At 46.0% G+C, this 26,079-nt stretch overlaps 1 protein-coding gene and 1 pseudogene across 4 annotated transcripts in view; one reads left to right on the top strand and one right to left on the bottom strand.

Annotated features, from left to right (window-relative positions):
• The window catches only part of LOC147123403 (ADP-ribosylation factor-like protein 15), a 430,360-nt gene that overhangs the window by 98,710 nt on the left and 305,571 nt on the right, over positions 1 to 26,079 (bottom strand). The gene's annotated exons all lie outside the window — the stretch shown is intronic.
• Positions 21,805 to 26,079, top strand: part of LOC147123404 (uncharacterized) — a 66,850-nt pseudogene continuing 62,575 nt past the window's right edge.

Raw genomic sequence — 26,079 nt, 5'->3', positions numbered from 1 at the left:
GCGGCGATATTTGCGCCGCTCCTGAAATTTACCAGACATTTTGCAGTGGCGCTAAACACTACTGCCACAATCTCCCGCGCCCGCAGATCGTGGTGTCAGTTGAGCGTGCAACGCCCCGGACCAAATATTGAGTGGCGCCCCCTGCCTTTCCGTCTGCCGCTAGCAACGACAGGTAGAGGGGAACGTTTTGCAGTCGGGAAGGGACTGGGGGAGCACTATTTAAAGGCGGCCGCTTCCTGCCTTTTTTTTGACGGTGACATTTTTGCACAACGCATTCTGAGAGAGACACTTCTGGAGAGATTCAACGCTGTGTGAAGGAGTTTTGGGTTCTGAGCAGCATTTTGCAGGTTCATTTTGATTTGACCTTCCTTGCATTGATTTAGAAGAGTCTGTGGGGGCTGCACTCTGAGCTCTTTCCCTGGGCCTCTCCATTGCTCTTTCCAGCAGAATTGATGTAGAGGTCTCTCCAGGTTGAGATTCAAGGCTGCAATGAGCATGGTGTGGCTGGAGAGCAAGATCGACCCTCCCCCTTTAAGAACTGTCCGGCGCCAGTGTGTCTGTGTTCCATTGCTAACTGACATCACGAGCTTCGCCAGTGCTCTGAGGTAGCGCCTCGCTCCTCGGCGTTAACATCTTGAGAGGTGTGCAGCACCTGATTTAGCACTCAAATCACCTCCAGGGGTGATAGAAGCCAAGTTTGCAGTCGTTGGCGATAATTAGCATCAGGCACTAAACTTTGTGCCCGGGCAGTAATTGCGCCCCAAACGGGGCGATACCGGATTTCTCCCCCCAAGACTGTTTCTGCTTTACACTGCAAAATTAATTCCATTCAACAGTATCCTTTACTGCACTTGGCAATTTTATTGCTAGATCAGCACACTCAAATATCTAGTATAAAATTGTCAGACAAATACTCAACCAACTATTCTCCACAATACACGAGAGAATCTTCTTGCTTTATTTTTATCTTTTTGGCTCATTCTCCAAGACATTTGCTGTCTACACTACCATCACAAATAGAAAATGGTGCAAGCCAAAAATATTTATACAGACACCATTACGGAAAGGAACTAAGATATACTCAGCAGACAAAGAAATACACCATAATAACAACAGAAAAAGCAGGAAAAATTCAGCAGGCCAGACAACATCCGTGGAGAGAGAAATAGAGTCAATGTTTCAGGTCAAAACCCTTCGTCAGGACTGAAAAAGCACAGGAAATGAAACAGATTAAAAGGCCAGTTTGGGGACTGGGAAATGGGGATGAGAGAACAAAAGAGAAGTGAAGAGACATTAAGAGGTATTCAAAACGAGACGAGATGGTGACAGGACTAGTAAAGAGACAAAAGACGGCTCTAGATTAGGTGTGAAATGCGCTGGCAGAATGAGAGACAGCTGCCATGTGGGAGAGAAGAAAAGGGGGAAGGGCCAAAACAAAGGTGTGGATAAAAAATATATATAAAAATGTAATAGGGGCTGAGGTTATGATCTGAAATTGTTGCACTCGATATTGAGTCCGGAAGGCTGTAAAGTGCCTAATTGGAAGAGGAGGTGCTGTTCCTCGAGCTTACGATGAGCTTCCATGGAACAATGCAAGAGCCCGAGTACGGTGAGGTCTGAGTGGGAATGAGGTGGTGAATTAAAATGACAGGCGACCGGAAGCTCGGGGTCACCCTTACGGACTGAACTAAGTACACCATATTCATTTAGGATTGTATAACTTGTATGGGTCTGTACTGGGGAAGCATATTATCCAGTTCCTAGAAATAGAGTGGTTTTCAAGAAGCAGAATGATCTAGAACTTTAGAAGGAAAATTTGTCATGTTTCTACCTTGGTTGGTGTGACGTTCACTCATTCCTGAAGCAGTTTAGGTCTGTTCATGTAAAGACCTAGATGTCCAATGAGAAGACTATCTTCAGAAAGTAAAATCTATTCCAACTGATTTAAATACACTGGGAATCAATACGTGGTTCAGAATACTTCTTCTCTAAAAGATTCAGGCCTAGAAATTCGGTTGGGTTAGCGCCCAATTAGGGGCGTTGGAGTGGCTTGCGCCGGTGGTATCGCTGCGCCCGAAATTGCGATGGGCCCTAACATCGGCGTTACCCGGTAGCGCTGCGCCGGCACCGATGACGTCATCGGTGTGCGCAGCGCCCCGGTTGCAGTGGTAATCCGGCCCGATGGCCAAATTCAGTTGCGGCCGCCTCGCCCATGGCAGCCGCAAACAACGATTGTGGAACGGGATGTTGCAGCACCGTAAGGCCGGCGCATAAAGGTGGAGCGGCGGCCGGCCGCTTTCCCGGCGGCCGCCTGCCCGCACCTCCCTCCCCGGACTCCTGCACCACCCCCCCGCGGCACTGATGTGTGTGTCCCGCGAGCCCGGCACTTCTCCGAGGTGCTGGGCTCATTTGTCGGGGGAATCCACCGGTCAGCTGTCGGCTGCACGCAGCTCCTCCTTAAGCGAAGGAGGAGGCCTGCAGTACCCCAGCCTGCCGCACCGCATCGGGTGCCGCAGCGGGGGATTAGCGCCTGAAACCTGCATTCAACGCCCATAGCGAGGCGTTAAAACCCTCCATTAGCGCCCGCCGCCGTCTGGGCCCGGGGCAACTGAATTTTAGGCGGGCGCAGCGGCAATTATGGCGGGCGCAAAATTTCGGGCGCTAAAGCCCTGGCGGACTCAAACCGAATTTCTAGGCCTCTAACTGGGTCCCAATTAAATGCAGCAAACAAAAAACCACTGATTCATTGTCTTAGGTATTCTTGATGCTCTTTCTTGTATGGACACACTAACTTGTAATAAATATTAACTACCAACTTTACAGCACGTTAATGTATTATTGGTGACTACTTTTCTTGTCTCAAACTGCAAGAAGATCCACAAAATGCAACATACCAGGTTAAGAGAGTGGCATATTAGTTTCAACTCATCTCATCTCCACTGCCACCCTGGCACACTATGGAGAAGCTTGCCCCATTCTTTCAAAGTCCCAGGGCTAGCTCCGTAATGGGGTGGTGGAAAGATGTAGAGGTAGGAAATCTAAAATGAAGAGAGAAAATGCCGGAAATACTCAGCTAGTCACGCAGCATCTATAGAGAGAGAAACAGAATTGACATTTCAGGTCGATGACCCTTCGTCAGAACTGGAAAAAGTTAAGAGATGTAACAGGTTTTAAGTAGAGAGGCGCGGAAAGGGGAGAAAAGAACAAAAGGAAAGATCTGTGATAGGGTGTAAGGCAGGAGAGATTAAATGACAAAAGGGATGATGATGCAAGGCAAAGGGGGTGGTAATGGGACAAGTAAAGAATAAAAAAATGCAACAAACCAGGTTAAGCATATTAGTTTCAACTCGTCTCATCTCCACTGCCACCCTGGCACACTATGGAGAAGCTTGTGCACTACAGAAGCTTGTGCACTACCAACCTTGCCCCTCACTCCACTCATTTCCTCCAAATCAAAGGTGTTGCTATGGGTACCCGCATGGGTCCTAGCTATGCCTGCCTTTTTGTGGGATATGTGGAACACTCTTTGTTCCAGTCCTACTCGTGTCCCCTCCCTCACCTCTTTTTCCGGTACATTGATGACTGTATCGGTGCCGTTTCCTGCTCTCGCCCTGAACTAGACAATTTCATTCACTTTGCCTCCAATTTCCACCCTTCCCTCACCTTCACATGGTCCATCTCCGACTCTTCCCTTCCCTTCCTCGACTTCTCCGTCTCCATCTCTGGGCATAGTTTATTGACCAACATTCACTACAAGCCCACTGACTCCCACAGCTACCTGAACTACACTTCCTCCCACCCCGCCTCCTGTAAAGACTCTATTCCATTCTCCAAGTTTCTCCGTCTCCGCCGCATCTGCTCCGACGATGCCAACCTTCCACACCAGTGCTTCCGACATGGCTTTCTTTTTCCTCAACTGAGGATTCCCCTCTACCGTGGTTGACACGGCCCTCGACCGGGTCCGTTCTATCTCCCGCACTTCTGCCCTCACCCCTGCCCCTCCCTCCCGGAACCATGATAGTGTTTCCCTTGTCCTCACCTTTCACCCCACCAGCCTCCACATTCAATGGATCATCCTCCGCCATTTCCGCCACCTCCAAACGCATCTTCCCCTCCCCTTTCAGCATTCCGTAGGGACCGCTCCCTCCGAGACACCCTAGTCCACTCCTCTATCACCCCCAGCACTCCTTCCCCTTCGCCCGGCACCTTCCCATGCAAGCGCAGGAGATGCAACACCTGCCCCGCTTCCCACTGTCCAGGGCCCCAAACACCCCTTCCAGGTGAAACAGCGATTTACTTGTACTTCCTGCAATCTAGTATACTGTATTCCCTCTACATTGGGGAGACCAAACGCAGGTTGGGTGACCGCTTTGTGGAACACCTCCGTTCAGTCCATAAGGGTGATCCTGAGCTTCCGGTCGCCTGTCATTTTAATTCACCGCCCCATTCCCACTTGGACCTCACTGTACTCGGACTCTTGCATTGTTCCACGGAAACCCAGCGTAAGCTCGAGGAACAGCACCTCATCTTCCAATTAGGCACTTTACAGCCTTCCGGACTCAATATCGAGTTCAACAATTTCAGATCATAACCTCGGCCCCTATTATATTTTTATATATATTTTTTATCCACACCTTTGTTTTGTGCCCTTCTCCCTTTTTTTCTCTCCCACATGGCAGCTGTCTCTCATTCTGCCAGCGCATTTCGCACCTAATCTAGAGCCGTCTTTTGTCCCTTTACTAGTCCTATCACCATCTTGTCTCGTTTTGAATACCTCTTAATGTCTCTTCACTTCTCTTTTGTTCTTTCATCCCCATTTCCCAGCCCCCAAACTGGCCTTTTAATCTGTTTCATTTCCTGTGTTTTTTCAGTCCTGACGAAGGGTTTCGACCTGAAACGTTGACTCTATTTTTCTCTCCACGGATGTTGCCTGGCCTGCTGAGTTTTTCCAGCATTTTCTGTTGTTATATAAAGAAACAAAACCTGGATCTAAAGGAACTGTAAATAGCAACAGCAGAACCATTACCAGCACCTGCTATCTGAAAACATGGGAGCAGTAGTTATAATCTGAAATTGTTGAACTCAATGTTGAGTCTGGAAGATTTAGGAAATCTAAAGCTCGACAACTCCTGTAACAAATATACTTCACACATTTTTAGTGTGTAATCAGTTTAAACAGAAGTACAGTGCTAAAAATATTACGTATGTTTTGATTGTGAAAGGTTCACACTGCAGAAAAACCGTTGCAATTTGTCTCACACACATTTTAGATTATTGCTCAAGTTAACAACTACAGACCCACTAAAATAAAGAAAACCATTCTAAGGAATAGGCTGGAGGAGTACCCATAAAGCAACAGCTTAATGAGGAATAGCCAGCATGGATTTAGAAAGGAAAGATCCTGCCTCACAAAAGTTCCTCAACTTCTTTGAGTGCATTATAAAGTAGATAGTGAAACTCCCTGTGATATAGATTTTCTTAAAGACTTTCAGCAAGTTTTAAAATAAAGTCTCACATAAAAGACACCATTAATCTAAAAGTTATGAGAATCCAGGGCAGAACATGTAATTGGATAAGAGATTAGTTTAAAAATAAGCAAAGTACTCATAAAAATTGTCAAGTTAGACTGGAGAAATAGGAGAATATAGAGTGGAGTTGTGCAGGAGTTAATCCTTGGAGCCCAGTTGTTTCTAATTAACATAAAAGTGACCCAGATACTAAAATCACATAAGCTTGTCCAAATTGCAGGCAACACAAATAGGGATGCAGTGGAGAAAGAAGATGCAGTTCAAGATTTAGGATTCAAAATTGCTTGGGTTACGATCTTGGCATTAATGTTGGAATTGCACCAAACAGTGCCCTCCAGCGCTGACCCTACCCAGTGTTTGGGGAGTTAGCAGGAGGGTACCTCATTTACATGGATCAGGCGGGCACAAGTGCCACTTTACCGGCAGCAGGCGGTTAAGGCGGCAAATGGTATGTTGGCCTTCGTAGCGAGAGGATTCGAGTACAGGAACAAGGATGTCTTGCTGCAGTTGTACAGGGCCTTGGTGAGACCACACCTTGAGTATTGTGTGCAGTTTTGGTCACCTTATCTGAGGAAGGATGTTCTTGCCATGGAGGGAGTGCACTCGAAGATTCACCAGACTGATACCTGGGATGGCAGGAATGATGTATGAGGAGAGATTGGGTCGATTGGGCTTATACTCGCTGGAGTTTAGAAGAATGAAAGGGGATCTCATTGAAACTTATAAAATTCTAACAGGACTAGACAGACTAGATGCAGGAAGGATGTTCCCGGTGGCGGGGGAGCCCAGAACCAGGGGTCACAATCTAAAGATAAGGGGTAAGCCATTTACGACTGAGATGAGGAGGAATTTCTTCACCCAGAGACTGGTGAACCTGTGGAATTCTCCACCGCAGAAGGCAGTTGAGGCCAATTCATTAAATATATTCAAGAAGGAGTTAGATATATTTCTTAAGGGTAAAGGGATCAAGGGATATGGGGAGAAAGCAGGGACAGGGTACTGAATTTGGATGATCAGCCATGATCTCATTATATGGCGGAGCAGGCTCGAGGAGCCGAATGGCCTACTCCTGTTCCTATCTTCTATGTTTCTATCCATCTGTCCATGCCTATTAGAAACTCTGGGGGGGGGGCGGGGAAAGAGAGCAACCATGCCAAGAGTCTTACCAGACCCTCAAGCAAGGGGCCAATCTGTAGTACAGTAAACTCTTTCTTATCCGGCACCTATGGGACCAGGATGGTGCTGTTTGATTAAACATTCTGGATAACAGAGAGGTGAACCTACCACTGTGCTGCTTTTCCACTCACCATCACCACTGACTAACTCGGCCACCGCAGGAGACTTGGACTCGGCAAAACGAGTGCTGGATGGATTCGGCAAGATTACCGGTTATTGAGGTGTTGTTTTGTATTGAGATATATCTATTTTGCCGGTTATTAAAGTATTCTGGATGATAAAGTGCCGTTTAAACAACAGTTTACTGTATATACATTTTAAAATTTAACATTCTTCGGATGTCTAGTCCACTGGCCCGACCTAGACATAATCGCATTTTGGCTGCTGCTCCAGACCAGAGAACATCACTTCTATTTCTACTTTTCTCTCCCCTTTTTTTTTTACTTCCTTTCTTTTTACCCCTCCTAGGTCCCTCTCTCCTGTCATCATGCCTCCTTTCAGTTCTCCCCTCTCGGGTACTGTGCCCTCCCAAATCCCTACCCCAACCCTTCATCACATCTCGACCTTCCTACTCTGTTGCCACCATCCCAGGCTTGACTCCCTCTTAGATAAACCTATATCATCTCTCTGTGCCTCTCTTGACATCCTCTGAAGGGCCCATCGATGAATGCCTCATCGCTGCCTCTTTACGAACAATGCGAAACTTGACAGTGTTAAGTCTGTGTGTTATAATGAGAATTACTACACAGACCACAAGAGTAACTTTTAACAGGTCTTTACTAGTCGAAGGTCAGGGGGGAACTGCACAATAAATCATTACACAGCACTTATATACCGGTGTGGTCACCACCGGTATTACAGTATACAGCAGCCAAGATAAAGTAGTGCCACTCTTAAAATAGTTCTCTTAAAGGTGGAACGGTTACATACACCACAATCCTCCCTTTTTAGCTTAACAGTATATATATTCCCCATTAACATATCATAACATATATACACAACTTCATGTACAACAGTTCACAGATTCAGTCTCTCTGGAGGCTTCCTGACTCGGTCCGGATAACGCCTCGGTGGTGTAGTAGTTTTCGGTGGTGTAGTAGGTTCTGTTGGCAAGGTCGATTCGGCTTGAATGCCAGTGTCGGGTTCATCTGATTCCAGTATCACCGGATCGGAGGTAGATCCTATGGGTATCTCTGCTTCATCATTAGGCGTATAGAGTTGTGGAGTAGGTTGTCCCTTTTCGGATGACTCTATGATCTGGTCAACATGGCGCCTTATTATGCTTTCACCAATGTCCACGGTATACATCAGCGGTCCTAGTCGTGTGCAAATAGTTCCACGCTGCCATTTCTCGGTACGGTAGTCCCGGGCCAAAACTTGTTGACCTATCTGGAAGGTTCTAGTTGGCCTTTCATTCATGCCTTGAAATTGCCGGTTCTCTACGTCCCTTCTGATGTTTGGCTTGATCAAATCCAGCCGGCATCTTAGTCTTCTATTGAAAAACATCATGGCGGGAGTTTGGTTTGTAACCGCATGTGTTGCATTCCTGTACACCAACAAGAAGTTATCTACCTTATGTTGTAGATTTATGTCTTCCTTACCCATGGCCTTTATGGCCTTCTTGAAGGTCTGGACAAACCTTTCAGCTAATCCATTGGTGGCGGGATGGTATGGGGCGGACGTGTAGTGCTTAACCCCATTGTTTTTTTTAAGAACTTCCTGAATTCTTCGGATACAAATTGCGGTCCATTATCAGAACAGATCTGTTCCGGCAGCCCATTCCTGGCAAATATGGTCCTTAATACTGTGATGGTTTTTTCCGTGGTGGTGGAGGACATCTTTATTACCTCCGGCCACTTGGAGTGTGCATCCACCGCGATTAAGAACATTGAGTCCATAAATGGACCAGCAAAGTCGATATGTACCCTTTGCCATGGAGATGAGGGCCACTCCCATGGATGTAGAGGAGCTTGTGGTGGGGCGTTTTGGACCTTCTGGCATCCTAGACAGCTCTTGGTCATTTCTTCGATGTCTCCATCGATACCTGGCCACCACACAAACGCTCTGGCTAGGTTCTTCATTTTCACTCCACCCAGATGCCCCTCGTGAAGCTCCTTTAGCACTTTATGCTGGAGTTTGGGTGGAATCACCACTCTGGATCCACACATCAAAGTTCCTCGGCACACTGACAGCTGTTCTCTTCTTTGCGAGAATGCTGGCAACAGTGGTTCGCCATGTGCTGGCCATCCCTTCACCGTTAAATCGTAGACTCGTGAGAGAGTCGGGTCATTTCATGTTTCCTTTTCGATCGTAGAATTTGTTACTGGTAGACATTCCACTATGGTTGAGTGGAACATCTCCACTGGGTCCACTGTAGGCGCCTCTTCTACCGTTGGCAACGGTAAGCGCGATAACCCGTCAGCATTCCCATGCTGTTTTGATCCTTTGTATTCTATGTCATATTGGTGTGCCCCTAGGAAAAGGGACCACCTCTGTAGCCTTTGCGCTGTCATAATGGAAACGCCCTTTTTAGGGTTGAATATGGATACCAACGGCTGGTGGTCTGTCAGCAGTGTAAACTTCTGGGCCTGCAGGTAATGATTAAACTTCTTTACTCCCCACACCAGGCTGAGAGCCTCCCTATCTATCTGAGCATAGTTGCGCTCAGCGGAGGTCAATGATCTGGATGCAAATGCGACTGGCCTTTCCGAGCCATTTGGCCACTTGTGTGAGAGTACTGCTCCAATACCATAAGGAGAAGCATCACAAGCTAAACGAATAGGTAGTGTTGGGTTGAAGTGAGCCAACACTTCCTGAGGTGATCAATGCCTTGCTTTTGCGAAAGGCCTTCTTACAGTCCTCGCTCCACTTCCATGGTACTTCTTTCTGCAAAAGAGCATTCAGCGGGTGCAGCACCGTGGATAGATTTGGCAGAAACTTATGGTAATAGTTAATCAACCCTAGGAACGACCTCAACTGGGATACATTTTCCGGAGCGGGAGCCTTCACAACCGCTTCGATCTTGTCAGGTGACTTGTGCAGCCCCTCCTGGTCAATGACATGACCACAGTACGAGATCCGTTTCTGAAAGAACTCACATTTCTGGCGATTAACTCGAAGGCCATGTTCCTTCAACCTGGTGAGCACCAGTTTCAAATTTGCAAGGTGTTCCTCATTGTCATCTCCTGTAATCAGGATATTGTCCAAGTAACATTGAGTGCTTGGAATTCCCTGTAATACCTGCTCCATGGCCCTCTGCCAAATTGCTGGAGCCGAAGCCACTCCAAAAACCAGTCTATTATATCGATACAAGCCTCTGTGCGTGTTGATTGTGAGATACTGGCGCGACTCTTCCTCAACTTCCACCTGTAAGTACGCTTGTGCCAGGTCTATCTTGGTGAAGCGTTTCCCGCCAGACAATGAAGCAAAGATATCCTCAATCCGCGGAAACGGATATTGCACCGTGTGAAGCACCGGATTAACTGTGATCTTGAAATCTCCACAGATGCAGACCTTCCCCGGTTCCCCTGGCTTGTTACTCGATGAACGCTTCATGACGGGAACAATGGGCATGGCCCACTCACTCCAGTCCACCTTAGACAGTACTCCTGAACGTTCTAGCCCTTCCAGCTCAGCTTCCACAGCAGGTTGTATCGCATAAGGTACCGGTCTGGCTTTGAAAAATTTTGGGTTTGCATGTTCTGCAATCTTGATTTTTGCCTTAATTCCTCTCAGTGTTCCCAGTCCCTGTTGGAACACCTCTTTAGCCTCATCCAATATTCTGGACAATCGTTCAGGTTTGACATCTTTTTTCCCGGAATCTACCGTTATTGCGTTTAGGGAGTGCCAGTCCATATTTATTTTCCTGATCCACTCCCGTCCCAGAAGTGGTGGACCTCCCTCAGGTAGTACATATAAGTCCATTCCTTGGTGTTCTTTGCCCTTGTGTACCACCTTGACTTTTATCTTTCCGATGGGGTATACTCTTTGCCCCGTGTATGTCTGCAATACTATCTTCGTATCCCGTAGGGGAATATGTTTGAATAACCTTTTGTAATCTTGCTTATTCATGACCGTCAACGCCGATCCGGTGTCCAATTCCATCTTCATTTGGACTCCTGCTATCTGCAGTGTGACCCAGATAGTTTGTCGGTCAGCTTCCTTACTCACATTGTGAATTCTCAGACTACCCAGTTCCTTGCTGTTGGAGTCTGAATCCGAATTCTGTTCATCCGAACTCTTCTCAGCCACCTTATGTACCTTTCTGCACTTTTCCTGCGGTGACTTTTTGTTGCTGGTCTTCTTTCCTGACCGGCATACTTTAGCTATGTGACCAAGCTTGCCACATTTTCTACATTCCTGGTTTTTAAACCAGCATTGGTTCTGATCGTGTGTTGTCTTCCCACAACGATAACATTTCGTTGTACCCGAAGCCATTTGATCTACGCTGAGTACCGCTGCCTTCAGCTGCATTTCCGCAGTGCCTCTCGCTGCGGCTTCGTGCGATGCTGCAATAGAGACAGCCTTATCAAGTGTAAGATCATTCTCTTCAAGCCGCCGCTTTTGTGTTCCTTCTTTCGACAATCCACACACAAATTTGTCTCTCAGTGCCTCTGTCAGGCTTTCCCCAAACTGGCAGTATTTCGCTAGCTTACGCAGTTCAATTAAATACTCCGCGTTGCTTTCCTCTTTCAGTTGCGTTCTCGCATAAAATTTAAATCGTTCCGCTAACATCAGCGGTGTGGGGTTCAAATGATTTTTCAGGACAGCCACAATTTTAGTGAAAGTCTGATCCGCCGGTTTAGCTGGTGATAGAAGATGCTTCAATAGCCCGTATGTCTTTGCACCCATTGAGTTTAGTAAGGTTAGTGCTTTATCTTCATCTGATATTTTATTTACCTTACAATATATCTCAATGCGTTCTACATACGTGGCCCAATCTTCAACATCGGGATCGAAATCATTGAGGTTACCACGCTTAGGCATCTTCGCAACCTTCTTGAGAAATACAAAGAAATTTTTCTTTTCTTTTTTTTCAAAATGGCGGAATGGCGGTTTCCCGCGCTTGTCTTCTTCCCCCGCCTACGAAAATGGCGGCTTCCCGCGTTTTGCCTTTCTCCCCCGCTGGCTGTAATGGCGATTGCCGAATTGCTGCGTTCGCCCTCCCCAGCGGTTTTCAAATCGTGCCTCCCAGCCCCTCTTGCAGTCCGGTCCTTTCCCCCCCGGCTGCGGCTGAGTTCTCCGCGGTTTTTTTAAAAAAAAATTTCTCCCGCGCCTTACGCTGACCCGGTCGCTGCGCCTCGCGGCCTCGGTAGCTGCCTGGCCTTTTTCACCGGTCGTGGTCGAGCTCGCTCTCGACGCTGTTGCGTCTCCCAGCCCGCTTGCAGCCCGGTCTTTCGCACCGGCTGCGTTTGCATTCACCGCGGCTCCCGTGCCTTACGCTGCCCCAGTCTCAGCGCCTCTGGCCCCGACTTCTGTCCGGCTCTTTTCCCCGGCCGTGGTCGAGTTCTCCGCCCTTATAACCTCCGTTTTTCCCTCCCCTACTTCACAGCCACCGTGGCCGACTTGCTGCTCGTCGCTGATCGGCTTACCACCACCGTGATAGAAGGGATGATCACTGCCTGTTGCTGATGGAAGGCTTCGTGTCAGAATGCAGACCCGAGTCTTCTCTCAGCAGAATGATGAGGGCGGATGCCTCCTCTCGACGCCCGTTAAACTGCCTTGGATGTATCTCTGCCGCAGGGTAAGATCCCATCCTCGTCGCCACTGATAAGTCTGTGTGTTATAATGAGAATTACTACACAGACCACAAGAGTAACGTTTAACTAGTCGAAGGTCAGGGCGGAACTGCACAATAAATCATTACACAGCACTTATATACCGGTGTGGTCACCACCGGTATTACAGTATACAGCAGCCAAGATAAAGTAGTGCCACTCTTAAAATAGTTCTCTTAAAGGTGGAACGGTTACATACACCACAGGCAGATCGTAAGTTCTGGGTTTTCGCGCATACGGAAATGCGGGACCATTCTGAAGGCTTCCAACAGCGTACGCTGTCGAAAGCACTGTAAATTCAGGCCCAATAAATGGGGGAGGGGGAGAGAAAGGGGGAGGAAGATAAGGGGGGGGGGAGAGAGAGAGAGAGAGAGAGAGAGAGAGAGAGAGAAAACGAGAGACAGAGACACAGAGAGATACACACACACACCAATGTTCCCGTTAAGCTGTACGGGCGCGCAGCGGTTTGGAGGTCCCGCGCAGGCCGCTCAATGGCTTTACAATTGAAATAACCGTGCATGCGTGAGAAATTGAATGGGCCGTGCACCCAAGAAAAATAGCGGGAACATGTGGTAAACCACTGTTAACCTGTACATGCCTGTGTGGTAAACCACTGTTAACCCTGTACAAGTCCAGGCATGTCTCAGCCCCTGGCTCCACCCCTAAGCCCGGGTATAAAGGTGACTCACCACCCTTCCCCCGAGAGCTCTTAGGATGGATTCACTAGCAGAGGCATGCTCTAGTTCTTCGTCAATAAAAGCCTACTTCATTTAAGTCCATCTCGTAGTCTTTGGTATTGTTGATAACGCATCAGAACATTGATACATACACAAACGTAGGGGCCTGGAAGTAAGAGCAGATACCATTTTTCAAGATCTAGACAATGTAGTGAAGCAATTAAAAAGTAAATAGAATGTTGGGATATATTTCCAGAATAGTAAGTTATACTAATCTTTACAATACAGTAATCAGACGCTTGAGCCTCAATTTTAACTTGGGGCAGAAATTGGGTGGGCAGGGGCTGAGTTGGACGGCTAAACATTCTGACCCCGGCAGTGAAGCTTGAGCGATTATAACTTTCTGGCCTCATCTGCATGCCCCCAGGCAGATGTTCACCCGGAACTGGCGAAAAGCGGCAGATGACCCGCAGGCAGAAGCGGGAAGTTGGGTGGTAGGTGGTTGCCGTGGGGCCAACAAATAGTCTCCGGCAGTCGGCTAAGTGAAGGAGGGCGTTGTGATTGGGAAGTGGGAGCGGGAGCCTGGGGCATTTCTGCTCCTCCCAGCCCCACAAGGAAAGAAAGAAGAAAGACAGACTTGTATTTATATAGCGCCTTTCACAACCTCAGGATGTCCTAAAATGCTTTACAGCCAATTAAGTACTTTAAGTGTAGTCACTGTTTCAATGTAGGAAAGTAAAAAAAAAAAAATTAAAACTTACCTTTTTGGAGCCGGACTTCTCTTCCTGGCTGGAAAGCCACAACCTTAGGTCTTCCCTGCTCAGATTACTGGTTAAAATAGCAGTTGAAGCCCAATGACATCATCAAGAACACAATCTGCATATTTAAAGAGTGACCCCAGCGGTTTCTGGGGAGGGGGGTGGGGGGATGGTGCCCTGCCTATCTGCTCAGAAGAGCAGATAAAGTTGAAGATTGTGAGAAGGGAGCAGGATGCTGGTATGTTGACTGATTTCCCTCAGCCTAGTTCAGGGTTTCAGAGACCAGAAATTAAAGCTGGGACCAACTTGTCTACATGGCTCAGCTCCACTGAGCCATGGGGGTTACCTACCCAAGCTTGAATAACTTTTGCTGTGAAAATTGTCAGGAAAAGTCAGTTAGAGGGTTCACTCAATCTAGCTGCAAGTAGATAAATTTCAGATTTGCTGATTCAAACATTTAGTGTATTATCTGAAATCCAGTTCTTTTCAGTGGGGTATATTATTAAGGCTGCATAGTAATATTTTTGCTACTTGCATAGATTTATTTTGAGTTAGTTTGTACGTATGTAGAATAGCATGCAGGTGCTAATTGAGAAAGTTTGCAGGAGTTTCTCAGAAACCACTTAAGTCATTTCGAAATTGTTCATACCTTTAAAATACTAGCAGCAACCACACTGATGTGTCTCAACATGCCTTGTGTTCTATGTCAACCTAATGTCGAACTGTCACATTCTAAAATTAGAGAGTTCATAGATCAAATGCCCAGCCTTAATGTTTACGAAGACTGTAGCAAGAACTGCAGGGGTGACTAAGAGGGCAAAATTCTTTCATGTGCCAACACTCAAAGCGAGAGTACAGTACCTGCTAATGACGCAAGATAAATTAAGTAGTCAGGTGAATATAATTGAGATAAATTTTATATTGATTGTAACAGGAACTGAGTGTGCTTTGGTCAACATCGCTATTTTCTCAAGAGTTTAAATAGCTTTGCTTGACCCTTCAGCGAAGTAAATTTACAGTCAATAGGAACATGTGAAATGACTATCCGAAGCACTCCAGGAGTCCCTGGTTACATTGGCTGAGGGTCAGATATTTAACTGATGCACCACCAACATTCATTATAGCACTGCCAGTTAAAATGGAGTGGGTTATGATAAACTCTGATTACATGCAGTGAACGGACCTTAAATATCTGTATGCTTTGGTTTACTCAAATATCACTCAGTTCCTAATATGAACACATTCCCCTTTCTAACTGTTAAAGTATTTAGTTATACAATACTTGTTAGCGTACAGCAGTGGTTCTCAAACTTTTTTAGTTGAAGGAGCCCTTTTCAAATCGCTAACTAATCATGGACCCCCAAAGGATCCCTTCCAAAATGATTCGTAATCACGGACCCCCCATCTAAATTATAATACTGTACTATATAATACTCAATATGAAAGTGCTGCATGGAAAGAGTGTTTTAATAATGCTTTGAAGAAAACAAGTATTTACTTACAGATATCAGTGAGATGGGTGTGCTTGCTGCAGAGGCTGTCTATCCATGGTGTGATGTTTGACAATTTATTTAAAGCTGCACCTGCTCTTCACTTTCCTACTTGTTACATTAATTTTAAGTACTGTCCTAAAAACAAGTACTTATCTACAAATTTTAACTACGAACTTTAAAAAAAATATATAATTTGAAATTAGCAAAAGCCTCAATTTTAATTCAATGCCAAAGAGCTAAAGAAGTGAAATTAAAAAGATGAAAAAAAAGCTCCTAAAACATACAGCTGCTTGATTGATTGGGATTGTCTGCTTCACACCCGTCCACTGACATCCACATCAAACAAACTTGCTCTTTTTGCGGTCAGACTGTTCCCAGCGGGTCAGAAACAAGTCCTTGCATTTCCAGCTCTCCGCATCCTACTGTCTCCAGCCAGTGACAGGCGAACCAGAACTCTCCTTTCCCCTTCCCCGCAAAAAACAACAGCTAAGCAACCTAACGGGCCCCAGGTCTCCAACAGGCCGCTTCCTTCACCACGCAACTTTCCGGCACATAAATCAGTGCTGCCGTGGTAACAGGATTTCGGTTTGATTTGGCCCAGCAGCGATTTCAACTCGCCGAAATTAATGATCCAAGATTATGTCATGCAACTGGTTCGGGAAAAGTTCGTGCAACGAATAAAAACCTTCCAGCAGATCGCACAAAGCCAGCATGAGACACTCAGTGAACGATGGCTTCTCGCCCTTGGTTGAACTTTAAAACCTACCTACTCCCAACTAAACTTCTCTACTTTTCATCACCAACCAGCTCTCCTCCCACAGACACCAATGATGTCATTGGAAGGAACCCGAACATGCACACTCTTGTCTCGCCTCTGCCCCGATCCTTACTGGTTCATTTTTACAGTCTGCAATTTTTCCAGAGGTCCTCTCCAACGAATAATTGGCCAATGTTTCGCAAATTCCCAGGGGTCTGTGGACCCCAATTTGAGAACCATTGGTGTACAGAACCAAATCTGTTTTTTTTAAAAAAACAAACGTAGATGGTTTGTCTAACTATTTAAAAATACATTAATTTTATCTGCCCGTTATTAAATTTCAACCTGTTTCAGGTACCCCTGTGCCATACACTATTCCCCATTAAGAGAACAAGATGACCCACACTCAGTCCACTACTTGTTTAACTGGTTTATCAGGGATACACAAATGTGGTTGGAAAGACTCACTTCTGGGTTTCCTTCCCTCCATTGGGAAACGCCTTGCCTCCACTCAATAGCTCTAAGTGTCCGGCTGAGATTCAAACCTTGCTGCATGAGGATCACCAGTACCACAGCTTGCTTTGGTGTCATGCCTTTGCATACAATGTTAAAACTCACTTTCCTCACGTTTAATGGATTTAGGGCCGTACTGGTATAAATAAGAATTCCAGCTCAGCTTTTGCTAAGTATTGAATCTTGTCCATTCTAGGTAGTTCTACATTATATGGCTACTGGGGTGGGGTGGAAGTGAGGGAAGGATCTAGTCATGATGCTCCAGCCATCAAAAGGGCAGGCTTGATGGGCCAGCTGGTCTTATCCTGCCCCTCAATTTTGTATGTTCGTAAGTAGTGAAAGATTCATTTGGGTGTCCCAGTTACATCATACTTGGAAATTCAGGCAGAGCACACTCCCTAGTGGAAACACTGCAGTTATGTGCCCTGATAGCATTTTATAGTTAACACTCATACCTCTGGTATTCAGAGTTAAATTGAGATATGCAGAAGGAGGTTTTAGTTAGATTGACATAAAAACCCCAATGGAAATCCCTACCTATTGTCCAGATTGACAATTTACCACCATCCAGATCAGACACTGAATCAAAGTATGAAAATGTAGAAAGTTTGGGAGGACTATTTGTATTCAGGCTAAATCGGTGTCAAATTTTTGTCTTATAACACTCCTGTGAAGCGCATTGGGATGTTTTAATACATTAAAGGCACTATATAAATACAACAAGTTGTTGTTGATAACCTTCAATTACAGACTGAAAGTCCAATACATACAAGGACCTCTGGATGAATAACTCTTCTAACACTAAGCCATCATCGTGATTAAAAGACTTCAAAAAAAGAGGTAATATCATGTTAAGAACTTCAAGTAAATCAAATGGTACAGATATTTGACGTAATTTACTCCATTAAATCAGTTCATTTAACCATACTGTTGTTGTTTACCATCTTTGGTGGAGGGCAAAGAACACACAGCTTTTCGGGGGTTGGGGGTGCGATGGAAAGAGGAGGAAGGATTAAAGGAAATTGCAATGATCAACAATGCTGGTATGTGAGAATAAAATAGTTTGCCATGATAGAAACATAGAAGATAGGAGCAGGAGTAGGCCATTCGGCCCCTCGAGCCTGCTCCGCCATTCAATGAGATCATGGCTGATCATCCAAATTCAGTACCCTGTCCCTGCCTTCTCTCCATATCCCTTGATCCCTTTAGCTTTAAGAAATATATCTAACTCCTTCTTGAATATATTTAATGAATTGGCCTCTACTGCCTTCTGTGGTAGAGAATTCCACAGGTTCACCACTCTCTGGGTGAAGAAATTCCTCCTCATCTCTGTCCTAAATGGCTCACCCCTTATCCTTAGGCTGTGACCTCTGGTTCTGGACTCCCCTGCCATCGGGAACATCCTTCCTGCATCTAGTCTGTCTAGTCCTGTTAGAATTTTATAAGTTTCAATGAGATCCCCTCTCATTCTTCTAAACACCAATGAGTATAAGCCCAATCGACCCAATCTCTCCTCATACGTCATTCCTGCCATCCCAGGTATCAGCCTGGTGAATCTTCGCTGCACTCCCTCCATGGCAAGAACATCCTTCCTCAGATAAGGCGACCAAAACTGCACACAATACTCAAGATGTGGTCTCACCAAGGCCCTGTACAACTGCAGCAAGACATCCTTGTTCCTGTAATCGAACCCTCTCGCTACGAAGGCCAACATACCATTTGCCTTCTTAACCGCCTGCTGCACCTGCATGCTTACCTTCAGCGACTGGTGCACAAATACGCCCAGGTCTCGTTGCACTTCCCCTTCTCCCAATCTATTGCCATTCAGATAATAATCTGCCTTCCTGTTTTTGACACCAAAGTGGATAACCTCGCATTTATCCACATTATATTGCATCTGCCATGCTTCTGCCCAATCACCCAACCTGTCCAAATCATACTGGAGTTTCTCGGCATCCTCCTCGCAGCACACACGCCCACCCAGCTTTGTGTCGTCTGCAAACTTGGAGATATTACATCTAGTACCCTCGTCTAGATCATTAATATATATTGTGAATAGCTGGGGTCCTAGGACCGATCCCTGCGGTACCACTGCCTCCCACTCGGAAAAAGACCCGTTTATTCCAACTCTTTGCTTTCTGTCTGCCAACCAGTTCTCTATCCAAGTCAATACCTTGCCCCCAATCCCATGTGCCTTAACTTTACATGCTAATCTCTTATGTGGGACCTTATCGAAAGCCTTCTGAAAGTCCAAATACACCACATCCACTGGTTCTCCCTTATCTATTTTACCAGTTACATCCTCAAAAAATTCCAGTAGATTAGTCAAGCACGATTTACCTTTTGTAAATCCATGTTGACTTTGTCCGATCCTGTCACATGATAACCAGTGCTAACATTAAGTTAGGTACACTATGGATTAGATGTAGGATAAAGCTCCCTCTATGTTGCCTCAACAATGCGTTTTCAACTTAACTGCAGCACTTCACTATTGCATACGTTTAACATTTCCATAGCAGCCATTCTTGCTATCGCACTGATAGAGACGGCTCTGGATTTCTGCTCCAGGGAGACTTCAGACACTTACTTCACAAAATGAACACCAATGAGGAAAACCATTTCAGTTCATCCACTCAGAAAATCCCATTGGAGCATCCAACTGTTCCTTAAATGATTTCAGAGTTTTGCCTCCTTTACTCTACCTGCTGTCCATTCCATGTGTTGATCACTCTTTCAGCTTCCTGACATCAGTGCTAAATTTCCATTTTACTAGTTTGAACATGCTCTCTCATTTTAGTTTGAAATGCCTTTTCCAGATCATTTCGTAATCTATACACCCTTTCAGTGACCTCCTTTTGATACTGAAAACCCAAGTACCTCTTGCAGTCCACTAATACTAGAGGTCACCGTGGCTTTTCTGTGAGCTCCTTACCAATGTCCAAATGAAGAGCTTTTTAAAATCGCACTGTAAGATTAAAGCTAGATGTCTGCTATTTGGGCATATTTACCCCCACAGAGGTTAAATCCCTTTATTATGGTTTCACATGTAAGTAGAAGTTTCTCAAATGATCACGTCTGACCGAGATAAATATGAACACAAGATAATTTTTGTACAAGGTTGCTTTGAGCCAGAAGTGTAGGACCATATATCCGCAGCATCACAAAGACCGCCTACTTCCAACTCCCTAAAATCGCCCGTCTGTGCCCTTGCCTCAGCTCATCCGCTGCTGAAACCCCCATCCATGCCTTTATTACCTCTAGACTTGACTATTCCAATGAACTCCTGGCTGGCCTCCCACATTCTACCCTATGTAAACTTGGTCAGCCAGAACTCGGCTGCCCGTGTCTTAACTTGCACCAAGTCCCGTTCGCCCATCTTCTCTGTGCTCGCTGACCTACATTGGCTCCCGGTTAAGCAGCGCGTTGATTTCAAAATTCTCATCTTTGTTTTCCAATTCCTCCATGACCTCGCCCCTTCCTATCTCTGTAATCTCCTTCACCCCCGCCGAGATATCTGTGCTCCTCTAATTCTGCCCTCTTGAGCATCCCTGATTATAATCACTCAATCTTTGGTGGCCGTGCCTTCCATTGCCTAGGCCCCAAGCTCTGGAATTCCCTGCCTAAACCTCTCCACCTCACTACCTCTCTTTCCTCCTTTAAGACACTCCTTAAAACCTACCTCTTTGACCAAGCTTTTGGTCACCTGCCCTAATTTATCCTTACGTGGCTTGGTGTCAAATTTTTTGTCTTAAAATATTCCTGTGCAGCACCTTTGGATGTTTTACTACATTAAAGGTACTAAAGGGAACGGTAGCGTAGTGTCACTGGACTAATAATCCAGAGACCTGGACTAATGATCTGATAGAAGTGAGTTCAAATCCCACCACAGCAGCTGGGGAATTTAAATTCAGTTAATTAAATAAATCTGGAATAATAAACCATGAAACTGTCGGATTGTCGTAAAAACCCATCTGGTTGACTAATGTCCTTTAGGGAAGGAAATCTGCCGTCCTTACCTGGTCTGGCCTATATGTGACTCCAGACTCACAGCAATGTGGTTGACTCTTATGTGCCCACTGAAACGGCCTAGCAAGTCACTCGGTTGTAACTAACCGCTATGAAACAAAATAATAAGAATGAAACCGGACGGACCACTCGACACCGGCTACGGACATGGCAACGGCACACCCAGCCCAGTCAACCCTGCAAAGTCCTCCTCACCAACATATGGGGACTTGTGCCAAAATTGGGAGAGCTGTCCCACAGACTAGTCAAGCAACAGCCTGACAGTCATACTCACAGAATCATACCTTTCAGCCAATGTCCCGAACTCCTCCATCACCACCCCTGGGTGTGTCCTGTCCCACTGGCAGTCACATACAGTCGGGAAGGAGTGGCCCTGGGAGTCCTCAATATTGACTCCGGACCCCATGAAGTCTCATGGCTTCAAGTCAAGCATGGGCAAGGAAACCTCCTGTTGATTACCGCCCTCCCTCAGCTGATGAATCAGTGCTCCTCCATGTTGAACACCACTTGGAAGAAGCACTGAGAGTAGCAAGGGCAGAGAATGTACTCTGGGTGGGGGACTTCAATGTCCATCACCAAGAGTGGCTCGGTAGCACCACTACTGACCGAGCTGGCTGAGTCCTGAAGGACATAACTGCCAGTCTGAGCCTGTGACAGGTGGTGAGTGAACCAACAAGAGGGAAAAACCTACTTGACCTCGTCCTCACCAATCTACCCGTCGCAGATGCATCGGTCCATGACAGCTTTGGCAGCAGTGACCACCACAGTCATTGTGGAGACGAAGTCCCATCTTCACACTGAGAACACCCTCCACCGTGTTGTGTGGCACTACCACCATGCTAAATGGGATAGATTCAGAACACAGCTGGCAGTTCAAAACTGGGCATCCATGAGGCGCTGTGGGCCATCAGCAGCAGCAGAATTGTATTCCACCACAATCGGTAACCTCATGGCCTGGCATATCCCTCACTCTACCATTACCACCAAGCCAGGGGACCAGCCCTGGTTCAACGACGAGTGTAGAAGAGCATGCCAGGAGCAGCACCAGCCATACCTAAAAATGAGGTGCCAACCTGGGGAAGCTGCCACACAGGACTACATGCATGCGAAAAAGCGGAAGCAGCATGCTATAGACAGGGCTAAGCGATCCCACAATCAACAGATCAGATCAAAGGTCTGCAGTCCTGCCACATCCAGTCGTGAATGGTGGTGGACCATTAAACAACTAACGGGAGGAGGAGGTTCCAAGAATATCCCCATCCTCAATGATGGTGGAGCCCAGCACGTGAGTGAAAAAGACAAGGCTAAAGCGTTTGCAACCAACTTCTGCCAGAAGTGCCGAGTGGATGATCCATATTGGCCTACTCCAGAGGTCCTCACCATCACAGAAGCCAGTCTTCAGCCAATTCGATTCACTCCACGTGATATCAAGAAATGGCTGAGCGCACTGGATACAGCAAAGGCTATGGGCCCTGACAACATCCCGGCTATCGTGCTGAAGACTTGTGCTCCAGAACTAGCCACACCTCTAGCCAAGCTGTTCCAGTACAGCTCCAACACTGGCATCTATCCGACAATGTGGAAAACTGCCCAGGAATGTCCTGTCCACAAAAAGCAGGACAAATCCAACCCGGCCAATTACCGCCCCATCAGTCTACTCTCAATCAGCAGCAAAGTGATGGAAGGGGTCATCGACAGTGCTATCAAGCGGCACTTACTCACCAATATGTGGGAGCTGGTGGACACCATTGATGTTCACGGTGATCACATTTGCAGTAAGTGTTGGCTGCTCGAGGAACTCCGGCTCCGTGTTGATGAGCTGGAGTCTGAGCTTCAAACACTGCGACACATCAGGGAGGGGGAGAGTTACCTGGACTCTGTGTTCCAGGAAGTAGGCACACCAATTAGATTAACTAATTCAGATGTATTCCGTGGTCAGGGACAGGAGGGTGTGACTATGAGTGAGGCAGGTACGGGGATCCAGGAGGTAGTGTTGGAGGAGCCGCAGCCCTTGCTCTTGTCCAAAAGGTTCGAGGCTCTTACTCCCTGTGAGGACAGGAACAGGGACTGCAGGGAGGATTAGCAACCTGGCCATAGCACCATGGAACAAGGGGCCATTCAAGTGGGGGGAGTAAAAAGAAATGTTGTAGTGGTAGGGGATAGTATCATTAGGGGGATAGATAGGGTTCTTTGCAGCCGAGAGCGAAAGTCCCGAAGGTTGTGTTGCCTGCCCGGTGCCAGGGTTAAGGAAATCTCTTCTGGGCTGGAGAGAAACTTGGAGTGGGAGCGGGAGGATCCAGTTGTCGTGGTCCATGTTGGTACCAACGATATAGATAGGACAAGGAAAGAGGTTCTGCTGAGGGAGTATGAGCAGCTAGGGGCCAAATTAAAAAGCAGAACCACAAGGGTAATAATCTCTGGATTACTACCTGAGCCACTAGTAAATTTGGCTATGGTAAATAAAATCAGAGAGTTAAATGCGTGGCTCAAAAACTGGTGTGGGAGAAATGGGTTTTGCTTCTTGGGACACTGGCACCAGTACTGGGACGGGAGAGAGCTGTTCCGTTGGGACGGACTTCACTTGGCCAGTGCTGGGACTAGAATCCTGGCAAATCGAATAACTAGGGCTGTAGAGAGGGCTTTAAACCAATTAGTGGGGAGGGAGGTTTCAAGAGAGTGAAAAATAAAAATGTCAGCGGAGAAGGCAATAGAGCAAGCTAGCAGTGGGGGAATTAAAAACCAGAGAGTGTCAGGAAGGGACAGAATGTATAAAGATAAGTAGTAAAGGGGGTAAAAGCAGGAATAAATTGTCACAAAACATATTTAAAAGTTCTTTATCTGAATGCACGCAGCATTCGTAACAAAATAGACGAGTTGACGGTACAAATAACTACACATGAGTATGATCTGGTGGCCATTACAGAAACATGGCTGCAAGGTGACCATGACTGGGAACTAAACATCCAGGGGTATTTGACAATTAGGAAGGACAGACAAGAAGGAAAGGGAGGTGGGGTGGCTATGTTAATAAAGGATGGAATCACTGCAATAGTGAGAAATGATATTGGGTCAAAGGATCAGGATAGTGAAACAGTTTGGGTGGAGATAAGGAATAATAAGGGGAAAAAGATACTAGTGGGTGTAGTCTATAGGCCTTCTAACAGTTGCAACTCTGTTGGTCGGAGTATAAATCAGGAAATAGTTGGGGCTTGTAATAAGGGAACAGCTATAACATGGGGGATTTTAACTTTCATATTGACTGGACAAATCAAATTGGGCAGGGCAGCCTTGAGGAAGAGTTCATAGAGTGCATTAGGGATGGGTTCCTTGAGCAGTATGTAACTGAACCAACCAGGGGGCAGGCAATCTTAGATCTGGTCCTGTGTAATGAGACAGGATTAATAAAAAATGTCCTAGTAAAGGATCCCCTTGGAATGAGTGACCATAACATGGTTGAATTCTGAATTCAGTTGGAGGGTGAGAGAGTTGGATCTCAAACCAGCGTACTAAGCTTAAATAAAGGAGGCTATGAAGGTATGAGAGCAGAGTTGACTAAAGTGGACTGGGAAAATAGGTTAAAGTGTAAGACAGTAAATGAGCAGCGGTGTACATTCAAGGAGCTATTTCACAACTTTCAAGAAAATTATATTCCAGTGAGGAAAAAGGGGCGTAAAAGAAAAGACAGCCATCCGTGGCTAAGTAAAGTAATAAAGGACAGTATCCGACTGAAAACAAGAGCATATAAAGTCGCCAAATCTAGTGGGAAGATAGAAGATTGGGAAGCATTTAAAAGCCAGCAAAGAATAACTAAAAGATTAATTAAGAAAGGGAAGATAGATCATGAAAGTAAACGAGCAAAAAATATAAAAACAGATAGCAAGAGTTAGAGTTATATAAAAAGAAAAAGGGTGGCTAAAGTGAATGTTGGTCCCTTAGAGGACGAGACCGGGAAATTAGTGGTGGGGAACATGGAGATGGCAAAAACGCTGAACAAATATTTTGTATCAGTCTTTACAGTAGAGGACACTAAAAATATCCCAACACTGGACAAACAGGGGGCTATGGGGGGGGGGGGGGGGGGGGGAGGAGCTAAACACGATTAAAATCACTAAGGAGGTGGTACTCGGTAAGATAATGGGACTAAAGGTGGATAAATCCCCTGGACCTGATGGCTTACATCCTAGGGTCTTGAGAGAAGTAGTGGTAGGGATTGTGGATGCATTGGTGGTAATTTTCCAAAACTCCCTGGATTTAGGAAAGGTCCCAGCAGATTGGAAAACTGCTAATGTAACGCCCTTATTTAAAAAGGGAGGCAGACAAAAGGCTGGAAACTATAGACCAGTTAGCCTAACATCTGTGGTTGGTAATATGTTGGAGTCCATTATTAAGGAAGCAGTAACAGGACATTTGGATAAGCATAATTTAATCGGACAGAGTCAGCATGGTTTTACGAAGGGGAAGTCATGTTTGACAAATTTGCTCGAATTCTTTGAGGACGTAACAAACAGGGTGGATAAAGGGGAACCAGTGGATGTTGTGTATTTGGAGTTCCAAAAGGCATTTGACAAGGTGCCACACAAAAGATTACTGCACAAGATAAAAAATCACAGGATTGGGGGCAATATACTGGCATGGGTAGAAGATTGGATATCTAACAGAAAACAGAGAGTTGGGATAAATGGTTCATTCTCGGGTTGGCAATCAGTAACTAGTGGTGTTCCACAGGGGTCAGTGCTGGGACCCCAACTCTTTACAATCTATATTAACGATTTGGAGGAAGGGACCGAGTGCAACGTATCCATGTTTGCCGACGATACAAAGATGGGAGGGAAAGCAGTGAGTGAGGAGGACATAAAAAACCCGCAAAAGGACATAGACAGGCTAAGTGAGTGGGCAGAAATTTGGCAGATGGAATATAATGTTGGAAAGTGTGAGGTTATGCACTTTGGCAGAAAAAATCAAAGAGCAAGTTATTATCTAAATGGAGAGAAACTGCAAAGTGCTACAGTACAAAGGGATCTGGGGGTCCTGGTGCATGAAACACAGGTGGTTAGTATGCAGGTACAGCAGGTGATCAGGAAGGCCAATGGAATTTTGGCTTTTATTGCAAGGGGGACGGAGTATAAAAGCAGGGAAGTCTTGCTGCAGTTATACAGGGTACTGGTGAGGCCACACCTGGAATACTGCATACAGTTTTGGTTTCCATATTTAAGAAAAGATATACTTGCTCTCGAGGCAGTTCAGAGAAGGTTCACTCGGTTGATTCCGGAGATGAGGGGGTTGACTTATGAGGAAAGATTGAGTAGGTTGGGCCTCTACTCATTGGAATTCAGAAGAATGAGAGGCGATCTTAACGAAACATATAAGATTTTGA

This window comes from Somniosus microcephalus, chromosome 2 (assembly GCF_052327205.1).
Source record: "Somniosus microcephalus isolate GS21.2 chromosome 2, FLI_Smic_1.0, whole genome shotgun sequence".
Classification (NCBI taxonomy): Eukaryota; Metazoa; Chordata; class Chondrichthyes; order Squaliformes; family Somniosidae; genus Somniosus; species Somniosus microcephalus.
The sequence above is the reverse complement of the archived record's forward strand: the minus strand, read 5'-3'. Positions and strand labels throughout refer to the sequence as shown.